General features: G+C 29.1%; 1 protein-coding gene across 3 annotated transcripts in view; it reads right to left on the bottom strand.

Annotated features, from left to right (window-relative positions):
• Positions 1 to 20,882, bottom strand: part of LOC142325258 (hexosaminidase D-like) — a 670,113-nt gene that overhangs the window by 71,928 nt on the left and 577,303 nt on the right. Inside the window, exon 1 of one of the 3 annotated variants that reach the window (XM_075366766.1) lies at positions 6,091 to 6,137. The exons of the other annotated variants lie outside the window; for them this stretch is intronic. The gene's annotated coding sequence lies outside the window, so the exon portion shown is untranslated. Of the gene's footprint in view, positions 1 to 6,090; positions 6,138 to 20,882 lie in introns of those variants that run through there. 3 annotated transcript variants of the gene reach the window in all.

Below are 20,882 nucleotides of genomic sequence, written 5' to 3'. Positions count from 1 at the left end.
AAAGACAGAAAATGAGAGGGAGTGGGTAAATGAGATTTAAAATGTTAGTTGAAGGAGAATGGAACTATAAGATGGCAGCGCCTGTCGTTTTTTGAAACATTTTATTCTCCCGTTACGTTCCAATGAGCATTAATTTTCACCCGCCCCTCGTTCATATAAATGTTCATCAATACTCCCACATCACGGAAAAAGAGTACATACTTAGAGCTATGCATGAGAGAAAATTGTAAGAAAACCATACAAACCAGAAGATATAAACCTTCTTAACAACGGCGTAACAATTAAAATATTTAAATAACTAAACCATAAACCCATCGGGTTGGTCTAGTGGTTAACGCGTCTTCCCAATTCAGCTGATTTGGAAGTCGAGAGTTACAGCGTTCAAGTCCTACTAAAGCCAGTTATTTTTACACGGATTTGAATACTAGATCGTGGATACCGGTGTTCTTTGGTGGTTGGGTTTCAATTAACCAAACATCTCAGGAATGGTCGAACTGAGAATGTACAAGACTACACTTCATTTACACTCATACATATTATCCTCATTCATCCTCTGAAGAATTATCTAAATGGTAGTTACCGGAGGCTAAACAGGAAAAAGAAAAGAAATAACTAAACCATAAAGATGTAATTTAATACCGTGACTTATACGCAAATAAACATTAGAGGGCTACCTCCCTGGGTATCTTCAAAATCCAATATATGATTCAACGAATTTATTTAATGTTCTACGCTCAAGCTATTTTTAGATAATTATAATGTTAAAAAATTCATGCAACTCCGTATACTGCGAATTTATAATTTTTCACTAAACTGAATAATATTAAATATCCTATCAGTTACATTCAGTTTTAATAACCTTATCGATTAAAACTGGGAAGAATAGAACGTAACGATAGTAATTTTTTTTTAATGAATAAATACTTTATTAAAATCAGAATATAATTTTAAATAATAAAAAATCAGATACGACATTTTTCGTAGGTTATTCTAATAAAAAGAGAATCTCATTATTTTACGGGATCATGGAAAAAGTAAAAAAAAAGGTTGTAGTATTATAACGAAGAAAATAATTAATGAATAAAAAAATAATATTGGCTGTATACAAATGAAAAAAAAGATAAAAATTTGTAATGGCAATAGAATTTTATTAATAAGAAAAAAAATTTGAAAAATAGTTAACTAAAAAATATGTCAGCAAGAATTTAAGTATTGCTTAAAAAATTCAACGTTTTCTAATTATACTACTTTAAATTTCAAAACTAAGCAATACAGTTTACGTATTAAAAAAAACACAATTTAACATAAACTGGTTTTAAAATCGTAAGGTAATTTATTAAAAATAGCAACGGAAACGTAATGAAATTTTTTTTTGTAGGTCAAAGTATTATGATGCGTAATGATAAAATACTGTGGTCCGGTTTGACAGAAATGAATGACGTTACTGTTTTTACGAATAAACAACTATATTACAGGCTTTTTTTTACTTTAGCGCATTTGTAAATAAAAACCTAAGGAAATATCAGTCATCATGATTATATTTATTGGGATCGTGCAATGATCAAACAGGCAATTTTTATACCGTGCATAGAAATATACGGGAATATAACGAGGTAAAATAATTATTTAGCTTTAACGAGACTCTTCTAAGCGAAAAAATACAGTTTGATTTTATTGCAATAAAATTAGTCTGACCATTCTCTAAAAAGCTATTATATAATAAAATGATTATATATCCATTATCCACTATCATATATCTACTATCATTTGAGTAATTAAGAAATTTTTTTAATATTTATATAATGAAAATAGGTTCAACATTTTGGGGAAAAAGCCACAAATATATATAAATAAAAGATTCTCAAATATTATTAACCTTCTCTTTGCAATCCTGTAATTACAAATTAACTCATTTTATTAGTAAAATTTCAACAATAAATTTATTCCTAAAATTCGTACTTCTAAAGAAATTCAAAAAACTTATAATGGACCAATGAAACACAATTATAATGAATAAAAAAACAGAATCCATTAATTAATGTGGAAATACATATAGTATTTTTGATGAAAGAGCAAAAAGATACACGCCAACTGTAAATAGTACGTTTCACTTATAACCGGCTTGACAATGTAGTTATCATCATATAATACTTCCTAATTATCTAAAAGAACCTGTAGAGAAATAAGTACAAGAAAGAGAATAACATTTCAAGTCGTTTTTTTATTTTTTTTTTTACTATGATATAATATTTTACTTAGTTACATGAAATAATGGTGTTATAAAATTCTTTTTTAACTTAAAGATAACAATATTTTAAGATAAAATTTTTATTTTCATAAGAAACAGTTGCAACATAAATGTTAAAAAGTTTAAAACGTACGATAGTATAAATTACATAATTTTAAATAAATAATTACTCGGATTCAAGTTAATTTATTAGTCTAATGTGACGTTTACAAGACTTTAAATTACCTTCAAACTTTAAAATTAACAAAAAAAAAATGCTAACGAGATTAACACTAATACTACGCGTTTTAAATACAGTGTAAAAAGTCTTGCTTACTTGTTTACAAATATTTTTTGTTAAGTACACCAAAACATTTGATCTGTTACTAATTGTACTAAATAAATCTATATTCAATTATCGTACGACATTCCATATAAAATTTTAAACTAAATTCCATAAAATCAAGAAGAAATCTTGATGAAAATTTTTGATACTTATAAAGTTTTGATAATTGTTATTAACGTCACTTATAAAAAAATAAATAGTAACAAATTTTTTTTGGGGGGCCACTTGCATTACTTATTACTATGCTTACGAAGACAAAAAAAACGGTTAAAAATATGCAATAAATAAAAAGATAGCTTTTTTCGATTTTTGGGTAAAGGGGAGAATTTGGGATCAATTTTCTTTTTAAATGGTAAAATAAGCATGTATGCATGTACTGGATTTAATATAATGTGGGTTTATATTTATAAAACCGACTCCAAAGAAGCTATCTATCTCACCCATTGGCGATAATGACCCCCAAAAGTTTACCAACAAGTTGCCACATATACACGAATCTCTGTACCAAATTTCATGAAAATCACTTTATCCAGTAAATAAGTAATAGTGTTATTAAGCTTCAAACGCGCCAGCACATGTATATATGTACGTACGAATATAACCCCACTTTTTTTTGGGGGACTTTGGGTCATGTAATGTTCTAAAAATGGAAAGAAACCCATAATCCATTTTTTGACAGATTGCTATATTTTCCTTCTTCCACAGCAGCTGTAGAGCTTCGATTTCAAGAAACTAAAATGAAAAGTTTTACAAAAATTTGTTAAGAAAATTTAACAGATCCCATAAATTGACACCCTGCGCTGAGGTGTTCTGTCTTAAGGTAATTAAAAACATTACATAAAAATAACAATGTTTTGAGCGATTTTAAAAATAAATTAAATCTTGAATTGAAATAATAATTTAATCTACTACAATGCATGAAAACAAAACTTCCCTTATCACTTTAAACGATTAGTAAAATATTGATTGAATTACCAGTTTTATTAGTGGGAATGAATTTTCAAAAATATTTTTCTAGTATTTTGATAAACTAAAAGAAAATACCAAAATAAAATTTAATTATTACGTCCGATTTTCTTTTTAGATACAACAATCCCCCTCACATTCACCCGTTACTCATCACTTGTTAAAATTCGAATAAAATCATTCCTACCAGATTAAAAAAATCGAATTTCAAACTAACTTTCACAATTTCAATTTAATTCATTCACAAGCTATACAGTAAAATATAACGTAATTATTTAATACTACTATAAAAGTAGGGAAAGTATAATGTAAATGTAAATTCGAAAGAAACTCGATTTCAAACGCAGATGATATTAAAAGAAAATAAAACACTTTTGTCCGAAAATAAATATTATTAGAATAATAGATATTGAAAATGAGTTTTGGAAAACTTCTGATAAAACAGTAAACCTACTTCAGAGGCAATGATATCTTGATATTTTTTGCTAATCAGAAAAGTAAATACGATTGTTTTAACATGGATGAGGAAGGAAAACAGAAGCGACTACGATATTACAAAAGAGATTGCAAACCGTTAGAAGTTGAACTGTATAGTCGATCGAACCAAAGTATAATCTATATAAACAGGAAACAAACAATAATAATAAATGATGAATAAATTATGAAAGTGTAGGATTACGTGAGGAAAATTTACTTTTAAAAATTAGGCTATATAAATTCCTACGTAAATGAACAGCAATTTTAAATTAAAAATATACTTTTTTCAAATTTATATGAAGAAAAAGCTGTGTGTACAAATGATATAAACAAATTATTAGATTGTCACTTGATAATGGAAATACGATTTAACGCGTGCTACCCATCTGCGGTAAAATTTTAACTAGAATACAGCAGAAAAAATGAGTAAACTATTAAGCTGTTATAAATAATTAGATCTGTTAAGTCACTTTATACCAGTGCATGAATATAGAATCCTATTATTATAACAGGAATATAGACGCAATCAAAAATCAATAATTTATTAATAATAAAAAAAAAAAATGAATACGAATATACGGGAAAGATGGTCGCGTGATTCTATCTAATATGAATCGTAGCTATAAAAATATAATTTTCTATAATAATCTGCAGCCTTTACCTTTTTTCTTTTTTAATCAATCCAAATTAAAAAACGAAATACCGACCACCGTAGTCGCTTTTTCCTTCCTACTTAAACGTAATACAAAGCAGGTCATATTACAACTATGATTGTGACCTAAGATATGTATCTGTGCATGCATGTATATACGTATGAGTTAATAAACAGTACAGTAAATTGCATCCTAGCTGCAGAAGATAATTACTTACAACATTTTTTCCACTTTTTTCTTCGTTTTCTCCGCCACCAACGTTTAATACCTTTGCAGAAAGATTGCTTCATCAGAACGTTTTATCGAAATTAAATTATAAACGTAACTAATACAATATAAATATAGAGAGGTTAGTTTTACTATCTCAGTCATTGGTATAAAATGATAAAATTTGCTGTTACAACCTGTGACATATAATGGAACTACTATTTATGGTATTATAATTTTTTTTTTATAGTTTATAAATTCACGCATAAGATCGAAAGTTCGTACGTGAGAATACGGAATGAAATTTTATAGCGCATGAAAAACATTCCATGTCTGACGGGATTCGAACCGGAAACTCCGGATGAAAGGATGAGACGCTACCACTCCGCCCCTGCAATAGGCATACTTTGAATATGTATTTTAAACTAAGTCGAATAATTTAAATTAAATGTATTATTTCCCTTATCCAACAATTTTTCTCAAATTTTACCTGACCACTAATTACATTTTCGTTGAGTTTTATTCTGTAAGTTCTTTTTTTCAAAACTAAGCGATTTAAATCACACTTAATATATATATATATTTAGATGATTAATTCACCATATAAGCTCGAAGCACGCTTGCGCTTGGGAATATGAAATGGAAATTTTGTAGCGAAAAATGCCATGCCTAACCGAGGGATACGAACCCGAGACCTCCACTGATGAAAGGCCGAGACGATACCACTATTGATTTCCACAAAACGTTCTGATGAAGTAAATGTTTCAACGAAAGTACTAAACATTGACGTAAAAATAAAGCAGTAAGTGAAAAAAAAATTTAATAACACACACGCGGGCGCAAGCAGAGAGGTATAATAATATAACCTGTAGGATATAATTATTCTATCCTGGCTGAAATCTTGTCTCCGTTTTAATTTAAAACATTAACGAGGATCTCTTTCATAAATACGGAGCATCCGAATGGGTTGGTAAAGAAGATAGTCGTTAAAAAAAAGCAACTTCCATTCATATAGATATAAATAATTAACCAATATTAATTTTACTGAATCAAAACTTACATAATAGTTTTCTTTTATAAATATGAAAAAATAATTTTTATACGTAGCTTTTATTGGCTGGTCAATGTGCAAGAATATTATTTATTTTTTTACATTTTATAATATGATAAACAATAAGTTTAAATAAACAATAACTGATAAGCGATTTACTTACGTAAAAATATTTAATCGAAAAAATATCAGAGGGAAGATTGAAACGTTTACCTGAAACAAAAGAAAATATATATATATTTTTTAAATTTATGAAATTTATATCTAATAAATAAATTATGAAAAACTAATTTCATCAACAGAAACCAATTTCAAGTATTTTTTTTTTTAATTTCAGCTATAGAATGTTAAGAGACAAATTAAAAATAAATAACTAAACCTTACTTCGGCGCCTACTTAAAAAATTTCACCTTTAAAAAATTTATAGTGGTTTTTTTTTCAGTGCGGTTTCGATTTTGCTCATTAACGAACTCGTCCGAGATTTTGGATAGTTATATTTTACGTATTAATTTGAAAGTGATTGGCGCAAAATTACGGCAGGTCTGGGGGATGTGAAGCGTGAAGATATGTCGAAATTTTCCGGAGGTCGAATCATCTATTATAATAGGCCTTTCTTATAAAATCTACCTGATTATTTAATATTGAAAAGAAAACTTTATGAAAATATTATTTATTTAAAAAATTTTCTGAATTATGCTCAAACCTTGGAGCTAAAATATACTGCACGATGCTGGAAATTGTAAAAATTATTTTATTTGTACTGTGGGACACATTACATCAATTGGCAAAACATAAAATAAATATTATTTTTCGGAAATCCACCTTGGAGACTGGATAAAAATACTTTAGTTGGATTATTAAAAGTTGCAACACGGCAAAAGACTTCCAGTTTTTATTTATTTACAACAAAAAAATTTACATAGAATTTTTTTTATTTACAAAAAAAATTTCTCGTAGCAGTAAAATACATAAATTTACAAAAAAGATTACTTTATAAATAATTTAAAAATTATAATATTACAATAAATTTTACTACTGATATTAAACTTAACTTTTCCCATTATACAAAAAGTAAAAGGTATCTAGACTAGAATCTGACAGGAAAAATGATAAAATAAACCAAAAAATATTTAATAACCAATTAATTATATCATAAAAAAGAAGAAAAAAAAAGATAAATTAAGAATTTAATTTATTACAAATTATCTAATTTCGGATATTTCTATATTTACAACATTCTTAAAATTAATTACATTTAATCAATATTTGATTCCTGTAATCAATAAATTTTCTCTAAAAATTTTCCCACGATTCTCGGAGTAATAACAATATTATTATTTGTAATAAAATTAAAACAAATTATACCTTTGAACATAAGTAACAATCAACTTTCATAAACATAGATGTTATTCAGTACATCAAAATCATTATTACAAATAATCCTTAACATAACGTATACTAGTTTTAAGGATTTATATAAAATTTAGCTGAATTTTTCTTGTATATTTTTATAATTAATCAAAATAGACTGTATTAAACCAACAAAATAACCATTCATTATTATTTTTTTACTCAGAAAACACTAAACTTATGAATACTGTGCGCATACACGTGTTTATGTACTACGAACACAAATTTCTTATCTGTGTAAATCATATTATAGATTTCAATCAAATATTAAACCAAGATAAATTGCAAATTTAGCACATAATCCAGCTTTTCGCATTGTTTATCGCATACACTAAGTATCCGGAAACTATAACAGTGTAGGAAACTATAACAGTCTTTTCCCTTATGAGAAATTAAATCTAAAGATATCACTAAAATATATGACTAGTTTAATCGTTGATTTTATGAAGCTAAAAACAATATTTACAAAAAGTAACACAAGTTTAGTTTTAAGAACATATGTTGTAGGCACAATATATATTAATGCAGTTTTTATATATTGTACCTATAAATATTCTTAAATTAAATCCCAATAGTTGAACTATATAATCCATATAAAAGTAAAAACATTAACAATGTAAAAAAAATAGCTTTTATGAAAATATATTCTAACATTAAAAATTGGATAAACTTTATTCAGTACTTCTTTGAAGAAGAATGTAAACAAAAAAAAGACCTAAAATAAAAGTATAATGTAAGCGTTTTAAGAATGGTCACGTCACAAGCACGGACAAAATAGAAAAATATAGGAGAGCTTTTGATTGCTTCTCAAAACAAGACAAACTGAGATTGCCTCGTAAAATCCAATTGCTTCCATGAACAGAAAACACTTCTGCTGTGTATAGCAGCTCTAAAAGAAAGAATAGTGAATCAGGTTTACTGGTACCTGAGTTAAAAAAAGAAGATATTGAAAAGGGATCAATACGGTTCTTTGTGAAACAATATTTATGAAAATCGCTGCATAAAAAACAGTAAAATGAATACCAAACATCAATACTATGTATAATTATTAAATAAAGTTGAATATTTTTCTTAACAGATTAAACAAACACATAAGCATATGATAAAAATATTGATTATTAAATAAATATAATTCATTTTAGCATGATAAAATTAGATTAAGTCATTTAAATGAAATAAAAGTAAAAAAAAAGAATCAAAAAATCAGAATTTAAATTCAAAAAGATTTAGTGACAATACTTAATATAAAAATAAAAAGTCGGCAAAAGGCTCCATAACTTCCCAGGTTTGCTTTTGACAAATTATTAAAATTCAAATTGGAAAAAAATGTTTTATTTCAACACGCAAAGGATTTTAAAAAATTTAATGAGTTGAAACTCTGACTGTCTCTCTGACTGTCTGTCTCTCTCTTTTTCTGTCTTTCTGTTCATCTGTCTTTCTTTTATTTTCTCTCTCCCTCTCTCTCTCTCTCTCTCTCTCTTATTCTGGCTGTCTTTCTCTCTCTCACCCACTCTGTCTTTTTGTATCTCTCTCATTCCGTCTCTCTATCATTCTGTCTCTATGTCTGATACCAATTTCAAAGGCTCACAACTTTAGCTAAGATCACAATTTCCACTTTAAAAGCAAACTGCTTTCTTATTGTCAAAGTAAAGCACTTGAAGGCAAATAAAACCAGTTTAAGGCAGTTTCAGACATAACTGACAATCGCATAACAATTTAGAGAAAGAAATAAGCTTGTCCCTGTTAATTTGTACATTATAGTATATCTAAGTTTTACGTTAGAATAGAATAATTCAAATCAGTAAGCATCTGTATCAAAACTATTCTAATTATAAGAACATATCTTTTGTTATTTAGAAGAATTATGTCATCCGAGTCCATGCGGTGCTAATACACAGTGCAATGTAGTGAATGGAGTGCCAACCTGTACTTGTCTACCGGGAAATTTCGGTTCTCCATTACAAGGGTGCCGACATGAGTGCGAATCAGATTACGATTGTGGCTCATCGCAGTCCTGCCAGAATCAGAACTTGAGATTTCGGATTTCCACTGATGTAGCTATTTAAAAAAAAATTGAATCAACAAATTTAACCTCCACCCAAACCTATTTGAGGAGACTAATGTTTATTTACCGGTTAACTGATAAATACTTTATAATAAATATTAAAATTAAATAATTTTCCACCCATAAAATGGATCTATAAATTACATTGTCATAAAAATTAGTTTCCCATCATAAACAAGATCAATATTTTGTTAAATTTAAAAACTAAGAATGGTTCTTTCTTCAAACGGTACGTAACATTCTAAAAAAAGGCTTTAAACCAAAAATAAAAGGCTTTAGTTTATAAAAATAGTGAAATAGTTTGCAGGGCGCTTTTTAGAAAAGGGATCACGGAATCAATTCCCGGCACGGGCGTTATTCAATTTGGAAAAATTGGTTCCAGATAACTTAAAATTTACAGACAAATTTTATAAAAATTGTTTTTTTAAGCTAAAATTAATACTAATTATTGGCTACCAGTTTTCAGAATATTTGTATTTTTTATCAGTATAAATAAATTAATCAAAAGTATTGTCATATTCATGCTAATTTTGGGTTTTAATTAAAAATCCGATAAAAAGAATACACCAAAACCGGTATAAAAAAAATTAATCTTACATAACGACACATAAACAGGCCTGAGGAGAACTGAAGCAATGATCTGGATTATCAAGTACAATTTTTTCTTTTAAAAGTTGACCGATTTCTAGACAGTATCATTTTTGTTGACTCCTTTATAAGCCACTATTTTTACTTATCGGAGGGCTTTTATTTATATGAGTACGGTTAAAAAAGTAATGAGACAACAGCTGCAGTTAAAATAAATTTTGAATCTACATTCACAAATTCTTTTTCAAAATAGTCTCCCTTAAGTGCTTCCAGTATTTGGTCCACTTTTCAGACACGAAATCAGCCATCTTTCAAAAGTATTTCGCCTCCATGGCTTTTAAGACCTCTATATTCGTCTCAAATTCTCTTTCAGGTTCTTCTTCACCTCTGTGAGCGGTAAGAAATCACATTGTGCTAGATATGGTTGTATAGTGGATGAGGAACTGTTTTATTTTTCTTCATTCACAAATTGGTAGACAATCTGAGTGAAATGAGGAACGCAATATCGTGATGCAACAGAAGTTCTTCAATTTTTTCCAGGCCCTTTTTTCTGAAGTGTCAGCATTATCTTCAGCACATCGAAGTACAAAGCAGCATTTATATTCGCCCCTGTAGGTACCTGACGTCGGAAATAAATCCTACGTAATAAAAAAAAGATCTTCATCATGATTTTACCAGCGCTGCGCGGAGTTTTCACTTTTTTCGGAGCTGGTGAAGAAGTTGACTTCCATTGGGAGCTTGTTTGTTTCAAGATCATAATGGGACATCCAAGATTCGTCAATGGTTACAAAAAAAATCGCGTTCCTTTTTTTGTAGCAAGCCAACAATTCTACACAGATGAATACGCGTTACTCCATTTGTGTAGCAGTTTTCAGACTGCTAAACACCGGTACGACGATCTTCTCAAATGATGATGCTCGCTGTGTTCACCATAATGTCGTTAATCTACGTGTTCGGTTGAACCGCTCTTGTCCAACTAAAAATGCGGGATGACAACGAAAACATATTGCACATGCCATATACTTTTCATTGAACGTTTCTTTCATGTCTTGGAAGCTGATTTTTTTTTAATAGGACAAAAAAATAAATCGCGTAACATTGATAGAATATTTTTTCCACGGTAAGCGATTACCCAACAAACTTTACGCGAACGATTACTGACGTTCAGCGACAATAAAGTTAAAATTTACATGGAAGTAGATGACACATTTGGGTACTTACTACTTACAGGCATGCAGAGTAGGTGTATCGAGAGTGGAAAAGGGGGGGGCCACTGCTCCCTCTCCAAGAGGAAAAAATTAAAAAAACAAAAAGATATATAAATGACACATCTTTGAAAAATTTTAAATTAAACATAAATTGAAAGAAACTAATTACAAAATAGAGATACTCGCACCATCTGTGAGAAAAGATTAAGGAACTACTGTTACACATCGGCGCCATCTTACTTGCGGCAACAACAATTTTTTTGGAATAGTCTCATCACTTTCGTCTTATTTCACGACACGATGGGACTATTGGAGAAGTTATTTACCAAGCATATAAGAACGCACGCATTTTTGGTTAGTGTCAGTGTAGTTCTTATTAGATACAAGTGTGTAAACATTTTATGCAAATTTTACGACTGTAAGGTTTGTGTTTGCCATCCACTTTATTATAACGAATGGGTATTAGAAAATTTTTTAGAAGTACCCTACCGGGACGTTTATTACATGCTTTTATTTAACTTGCAATATATATTACCGTAAATTTACATAAGCGCGGCTCTTGCTTTTAAAGCATGTAACTTAAGATATGTTATTCTTCATTTTGCTTATCTTTCTGTGCTTGAAAATAATATGCCACTAGGGATTCTTCTGGATCTTTCAATATAAATTAGAGCTTAGTATTTAATTTTGTAATTTTTGTATCGCTCTTCTAAATAATCAATACTTTAGATGAACAATTAAAAATAATCCATAATGTGGCAATATAGTTACCAATATTGCTTTCGGCATTTGTTCTGTTTTTATATCAGTAAAATCGACTCGTTTCTAGTATATCTTAAATTAGTCGGTGACGAAAGGAAAACATTTAATTATTTTGTGACAAATTTATAATTATGACGTGGAGATATGGAAATAGCCGTTTTGGAGTCCCTGGGTCAAAACAGTGATTATTAAAAAAAATGTCTGTATATCTGATAAACTTTCTATTGATGATTCTTCCATAAGTTTTTAATGTTATAATGATAAATAATCATATCTTTGAATTAAACTCAACTAGTATAAAACTCATATACCGTATAAAAGTTAATTTTGACAAAAATGTCAGTTGAAACCTTCCTTTTCAAACCAGTGCAGCGAGATGTTACATGCGCATCCACATCAACGTTTGGTCACATTAAATTTATTCTTTTTGGAGTGAATTTAAAACGAAAAAATACCAGCAGCAACGATGAGAATGAGAAAAAGGAAGTATAACCACCCTTTGGTTCTAACACTACAACAGCGGGGTCCTCTATGGTTCAAACGAATGTGCAACACAATGAAAGTGAAACTGAAGACGAAGGATGTCACATTGGAAAATTCGACGGCCTGGCGAGAACTACGTTGGTTGTTTTTCTTGGAAAGCAAGAACATCTCTTGGAAAAGTCTGGATACCTTCGAATAACGCCAGACATAACTAAGGTTTTAAAACAGAGTGAATTTTTTCCCCGACTATTAGAAAGGCTGCTGATATTGCTTTCACAGCCCTGTAAAAGTACTACCAACAGTTCAGTTAGCTCCCTCATCAAATGGCTAAAACATGGCTAAGAAGCACCAATTGTGAAAGCAAGTTAAATGGGTTACCTACATTAAGCATTGTCTGACAAGGGGTTTTCGCTAACAAGGAGTAATTAGTTTGTATCTAATCCACCCAAACTATGGTTAGAAAATTATTTTTTTAAATAAATATTTTATTCTTCCTTTTGTTACTGTGTATCTTTGAATAGCATCCCTCTCATAAACTACCTTTCTCCCATGAAAGAAGTTACATTCAGAAAGCTGCCCCTTCTTCCGTTTTGAGCTGGATACGTCCCTAGCATGCAGGGTGCCACTTTGCGTGCATTCAATTTTCCTGCAAAAATCAGCTTCATAACTTCTTGGACCTCGAATAAATTAGAGTTTTAGAACGAAAATTGAATTTAGTTGGATAAATGTAACGGAACATCAACCAAATAATGTTAAGAAAATTCAATAAATGTTTTCATTGCAATAAATTAAAGTTAAACTATATTAAATTACAGTTCTTTGTAATGCAAATGATTTAATGTAAATAAACTTAATAAATGATTTCCAGATTTTAAATAATTATGTGAAATAAATATACTGAAAATATTTTATATAAACATCCAAGGCAATCGATGCATGTCTCTACGTAATCATAGGTTTTTTATCCTTCATTAAAGGAAATAACATCATGAAAAATGAAAATTGATATTCTGATTTATACACTAGTTATTACTTAAAAACAATAATGCAAATAATCTTTTTATATATATATATATAGAAAAGAAAAGAAAAGTTTTTTAAAAAATAAGTTATTTTTAAAGTAATCAAACGATCGGTCAACATGCGATGTATCATTTTATGTTATACATAGTAATAAAAAAAATTTTTACAACAAAACAAATTACTATAAAAGTAATTTTGTTTTATGATTTTCTAAAAAATTCTCAAGAAATCTTTACTTTTACAACGATCACACAATACATAAGGAAGAATCGCACTCTCAACAAAAGAAATTTGAGGGCTTTTCCAGGTACTGGCGCCCATCAACCCTATATTTCACCGGGAGTTCAGGATATTTTTGTCTACGTTGGAAGAAACATACATTTTTATTTCAGGAGGGATTTAGGAAGGTAACTCTAACTTTAGGAAGGGACACGCTAACTCTATAGAACTCGGCATCATCACGAGCAGTGTACGATTGGCACCACGGAATTGTAACTGGGGAAGAAAGCTTAAGTATACGAAAAAAGGGTGGGTAGTAAAAATGAAGGATCGACTCCAGAAGGAATCGAGACAAATAATCCTAGCTAAAAAAAATCTCAACATCCTCTCTACCCGTAGGCGGAGATTAAAAGTAAGGACTTGGAGATAACTCTACAGTCCAAAAATCTGGCTGGATAAAAATTCCTTCAGAAGATCTAAGAGATCCAAACGGAATTCATATTACTTTTCAACGGTTTTAAGTTGATCAGATTAAATTCATGTTGCAATAAAAATTGCAACACCTTTACAAACCTTTACTAGGTTTTGAACGTTGGAGGTCTCGACTTCGAAATCAGCTGATTTGGGAAGACGCGTTCACCACTAGATAGACCCGGAGGGTTGTTATACTAACCCAATGAACTGTAAACCGTTCGGCCAGACAAATACCAGAGATTCAACACGTCATGGAGTTGACCAGCATTATGCAAAAAAAATTCCTTTCCTATAGAGATATAAGAACCACTCGAGAATAGGCTCAGGCTTTTCAGAGAATATTATTGTCTGTCCTGGTAATTGTGTGGCAAGTAGAAGTATCAAGATAAATTACTTTTACAAAAAGCGATTTCACGACTAGAGAGACTTACAAAAGTTTTTACAATTAGCTAAATTTGATGGCTGCAACACAAAAAAATCATTCATATATGTTAAATAGATTCATAATAATAATCAGCAAACTTAATAAGTAGAAAGCTAGCACAATAAGTATTTTCAAAATGTTATTTAAATTTGAAATAAGATGTAAATAATTACAACTAGAATTGTATTCATTTCTATGTGGATTATAAAATTATTGTTGAATGTTACGTAATTTTTTTTTAAGAAAGACTTAAAATAAGTGACATTATATTGCTATAGCAGTCAATATTTCCTCCACATGAATTGCAAACAAAATTCGTTTATCATTCACTTATTTTTTAAATGTATAAAAAAAAATAGTTATTTATACTAATTTTTGGAACGGTCAAATTATATTAACAGATCATATAAAACAGTTTAATTGTAAATAGTTAATTATCTAATCGTAACAAAAATCCTCAGAACTACTCAATTAATTAAACCCTTTTTTTTTCTGGGCTCTTTTGTAACTGAAAGGTAATTTCAGGATGTATATTGTTATTACAGTAAATATAGTGATGTTACGACTTTTTAAAAGACATAATTTTTACTGTACAATTTTTAGATAAAGATAAAATTATTAAATCAAACGATGGAGATGAATTTGTTACAGACGTATAAAATTAAAAACAAGCAACAAAAAAAAGTGTGGCTGATTGCCGTTCGTTGATAAATTTACAGACCTAGTTATAACTTACTGTGCAAAATCTCATCCATAAAAGTTATGAATATATAACTTCACTAATTTAAAAAACTAATCAAACAACATAAAACGCAGCTATATATATATTTAGCGAACTGCAAGTAATTAAACTGTGTTATTAAAATGATGTCGATTTTTAACTCAATAGATTACATCTGTTTTAGCCTCTACAAAAGACTTTATTATTAAATTTATGGTTTTATCTATTAATATAGTTTTTGTTTCTATTTAATTAATATCTTTTATTTAATCAATTTTTTTTTGTATAAAAAAATTAAATTTGAAATGTTTGCTAATGATTGATGTTATTATGTAAAAATATCACAATTCGTTACTGATTAATATTTCAACAAGTTTAAAAAATACAAATTAAACCCACGTTGATATTAATTTCTGAACATCGAAAACATTAGTATAAAATGTCAATTTATATCTTATTTTATGGGTGGAACTCAAAAATTAACAAATTGAAAACACCAGTGTGTGTATTGCTTTTTTTATATTAAATAACATTACGAAAAAAAAAGAATTATTTCCTTTGAAATTTGTAAAAATATATAAAACTGATTAAGAGGTATAAAATATTCAGTTTTATTTTTATATTTATAAGTGTATTTTTGTTTATGAGCAGAGGAAAAATATTTATCTTACAAAATGACGTTTTAATTACATCTTAAATAAAAATTGTAGACAGTATATGTTTATGATTTATTTTAGCACAATCTATTTTATTCCTGAAAATTAATTTTACTTTAAAAAATATATAATGAAAACATGTAGGCAAAGTAAAAATAAGATTACGTAATATATTAAAACAAGTAAATTTTGTACATTACAGATTAATTCTGTTAATTTTATTCAATTTTCCTTACCTAAAATAAACTGAAAAAAACAAAAACAAATTGACAATGCAATTTTGTGAAGATTTTCACGTTGAAAAATACATTAACAGTACGAAATAAAATTTTAAAAATTAATGTAAAATTCACCTTTGACATTTGAGTAATCAAGTTTGCTACACTCAGACATAAGAATAATATGTATATTATTATTATTATTATTGTTATTAAAACAAACAAAAAATCTACCGTAAGAGGAATAATTTGAACCAAACTCAATCTTAGCTCTTATGGTAAAAAATTTAGCGTAAAAATAGTGACTCATTAAAAATCAGATATTTTCTTATTCATATATTTATTTACTCCCAACACATGTTTATGGCCGATTACAATCCGTTGATGATAAATAAAACATATACTAAGCCTCATCGGGATTCAAACCTAGAACGATCCAGTTTTAAAGCGGAGATAGCGGTCGGTAGCATAAATACATTAATATGTTTTTAGCCGTTCTGCTATGATGTAAATCCGATGTTGAACATGGTTTTAACTTGATTTGAATTCATTTTCACTACTGTTTGTAGTGAAAATGAATGATTTGAATTTGTTCAATGGATTTCAATTGATATTGCCTCAATATAGTAATCTTAGTGAAAAATCAACTATCGACTAAATGAGAGAGTAAATCATAAATAAAATAAACAAAACGACATGAAGGAAAATCGTATCTCATTAAAGAAAATGGAACCGCAGATATGAAGTTAAAAAAGTTATTACTGCTTTTTGAGTATTAGACTAAGATTTCGAATTTATTGCGATTATTACAACACATTTTTTAACAAAAATAAACTGAAGTTTAAAAAAAGATGAATAATAATTAATATTACGGGATCAATCCTAATTTCCTGCTTTAGTTATTAAAACAAACCCTTAAAAGAAAAAAAAACATGATTTTTCATTTTTATTCTTTTCGCTTTATGGAAAAATTCTATGAAATGTTAAATATGTTCTGTTGTCAAGTACATTCAAAATTAACACGTTTTAATATATAGAACAAAATTAACGATTCTCTTACAAAATACTTCTTTTTTTCCCCCGAATCGGATTCCACAGTGAAGCATAACACAATCCGGGGGAGTGTCCTTTTATAAGCCGGCTAGATCTTATCTACTAATGCCTGCCTCTAACTTCCAGAGCAGGGTTACCAGGCCCGACTATGTCGTTCCTGTCCCCCCCCCCCCAGGACTCGGTCTTTAAGCCTTTTATCCTCAACCGAGAACAACCAAAAAAGCATTCTCGCCTGGACTAAGGTCTTTTCTACAAGAGGACGAGAGAGTCCCCGTGCCGCATCCCTGCTACCCATATGTGTATGTACAAACGAATAGCAGTTCAGCAGGGAGCTGTCCCTCATCCCCTCGTTGCCCTAGCAGCCCTATCCTTCTGTTGAAGGACTCGTGTGATAAAATCAGATATACCACGGAGTTGTATCTAATTCGCCAACATACGGTCCACGATACTCTCCACCGTAAGTGGCCCAGTAATCAACTCACATTGCAAGCGCTCCCTGTCCCAGGTCCGACAGGCAAACACGATGCTCCGGAGTGTCGAGCTCCCCGCAGGATAAAAAAAGGAGTTATCAGCTCACTGTCGTGCATTCAAATATACTCGGAACACCACGTGGCCAGACAGAAACTGGGTCAAAAAAAAAAAATACTTGGAAATTAAGAATTTGGCCTACTTGAATTAATGTAACATCATAATGAATTCATCAAAATCACTTTGATATTACTTGATTTTTCAATCTGACAAATGTAAATAAGCAACTTTAGCGTGTTCTGACCCCGTTAAAGTAGACTAGTACTCTGAAAATCTATTCTAAGTAACTGATTCAAAAGCTTCAATGTAACAAAATTTAATGTAATTCGAAAACAATTGATTCAAAGTAATGTCAAAGAATCCGTAAAAGTAAAAATCCGAAAAGTTAGATTCCTGTGTACTAAGGCGTAGACAGAGATCTATGGATACAAGAATTAGATTAATCCGAGTGAGCGCTGATGATAGAGGAACTGTAGAACGAATCTATAGATGACCTCAACCGCCGTAGTTCATATACGCTACTCGGTAACGTTTCTTTTTTTATGGTACGAACAAATTTCTTAAAAGGATATAGAGATTTGAGGTAGAATTTTGAAAAAAGAAATGGTCATATTTTAATACATCTAGGATGAACCTATTTGATTGATTATATAAGTAGAAGGAACAATAAAATTTCAAAAAGAAATCAAAGATCTAATTGAAAAAGGTAATTAATAATAATGCAGAATATAACAAATTAGAAAAACATAAAACAGAATGAATATCAAAACGGTAAAATTAGAGTAGAAAAAATGTTTTACTCCAAATTAATAAGTAATGTAAAATAAAAACAGAATTACTAATACTTCATAGTATGTTATTAAGTAATAATGAATCGTTTTAAATCGGTAAATGCTTTTCGAGACAATATTTATAAGGTAATATTAAAACCGATCAGTTACGTTTTATCTTTTTGGTAACCAATAAAATTCATATAAGCGAAACAATTTTATACCGTATCAGATAGCAGCATTAAGTTTTTTAATATCACCTAAGCGGCTTACGGTGGTACGTATATAAGCCTTAAAAGCTAACCGTTAACAGCACTATATCTTCTTTAGAACATAAAAATCTTTCAATATGGCTACATTAATAATTTCATTTAATAACGAGATATATTTTTTATAAATAAAAAATAAGCTCTCGTGTATACATATTTAATTTAAATTAAACAGTAAATAAAAAATCAATATTATTTGTTGAAACTGTGTTTTTAGTGAGAGAATACAATTAAATAAGCTGTTATTATATTAATTCTGTTTCTACCTAAATTAAATTATAAATAAATGATGATCAAATTCTACACCAATAATCTAACTTAACCCAAAAAATTTTCAAGCTTGACATTTTATTACATTACTATTGTCGGCTGGGTGACCGGTAGGCAGAATTAGATAAAAACTTATTTAAAAAAAAAGTTGTTTTCAAACGAAAATACTGAAGTTAAATCATTCCCTTTTCGGCATGAAAGTCTAAATAACGTAATTAATGTAGAGTAATTAAGAACAGATATGATTCATTCTAAGCTTTTGATACGTACTTAAAGTAGAATTTTTTTATTGACAAAACCAAATCAAAAAGAAACTGAGCTTACACGCTCTTACAAAACTTAATAATTTAAGGACAAGATAAATCCCCAGTTTCCTTAAAGTTACTTAATAACATCATAAAAAGATAGTCATTAAATCTAAAGCGGTCTATCAGTTAATGTTAAGCTGTTTGAATCAAATATTACTTAAATCTGAGTTTTGGATTCTACTGCTCTACCGTCAGGCTACTACGACTTATTGAACAACAAACTATAACGGAATTAAATTACACATATCAATTTAAAATCTGATTGTAAAATTCAAGCCAGAATAAAAACGTGGCAAGAAGAACCAGAAATCCAGTTTCAAAGTAAAAAAGTGCTTATCTAACTGGACTTCCAATCTGTTTTCTGATATAAAGCTGTGGAAAATTAAATTATTGGAACCGTAAGAAGTCCTGTTTTATTCAACAGTGGCATTTAACATTGCCAGTATTTGAACACTTTATACAACATTTGAAAAGAGACTGCGTCGCTGAATGAACCAAAATGTATCTACTGCCTACATCTCATCAAGTTTCAAAGGTTACTCCCTCCATAGGCTTGTGGCGTCCGACTTGTTTCGAAGTACGAATGAAAAAGAAGACGGTTAACTAAAAATAAAAGTACTGTGAGGCCCATAGAAAATGGTGTCGGGTTCTCCTTTCAACACGGTTTCAATTGAGATAGATACCTTGTATCATATCATTTTCAAGAAAAGCACTATTGTGAATTATTTTTAAAAGCATATTTTCTGTTTTAATCAGTCACAAACATAACTGGACGTATTTTCATTCTTTTAGTAAATAAACATTTACCTAATAATAATAATAATAATAATAATAATAATAATAATAATGAAATACGCAGTTTAAACATTACAAAAGTAACATCATAGTAACTAACTTGAACAATCTACAAGAAAATATGTATAAAAAAAAAAAAAAATAGTAAGAGAACGGCTGTTAGAATACGGAAGATAAATGATTTTAAAAAGGGAGGAGAAAGATAAGGCAAAACATTACTATTATGATTAATACTATAAAATTCGAATGAAATAAAGAAAAAAAACTCGATAAAAAATATCGTATTACTAAATAGATTAAAGGATAAAGAAAAGGACGGATAAAATACTATAAAAAACCTTAAGAAGAAGAGGCTCAAAAATTGTTTCGAGGGTGATGAAAACGATAAAAGTAACTCAAAACAGATCAGCATTCGACAGCGAAAAAAAATCGACATAAGATACGAGACGTGAATAATACAGCATTAAATACCAAACGGTTGTTTGGTTAGGGGGAAAAAACAGAATTGGTACGAGACTCTGTTTAACATAAAATATATATATATATATATATATATAGAAAAGAACTTTTCCAAATACAACATTCACTTAAAAAAAGTTCATTAAAAAACGGAAAAAATGAGGTAGCGGGAGCTGATCGAGCATTCCGATAGTCTCTTAAAACACAAACAGTATAAATATTAAATAAATACCTTTTACACAATCATCAACG

Source organism: Lycorma delicatula, chromosome 5, assembly GCF_047948215.1.
Source record: "Lycorma delicatula isolate Av1 chromosome 5, ASM4794821v1, whole genome shotgun sequence".
NCBI classification, from domain to species: Eukaryota; Metazoa; Arthropoda; class Insecta; order Hemiptera; family Fulgoridae; genus Lycorma; species Lycorma delicatula.
Note: the sequence above shows the minus strand (reverse complement) of the source record. Positions and strands in the feature narration are given on the sequence as shown.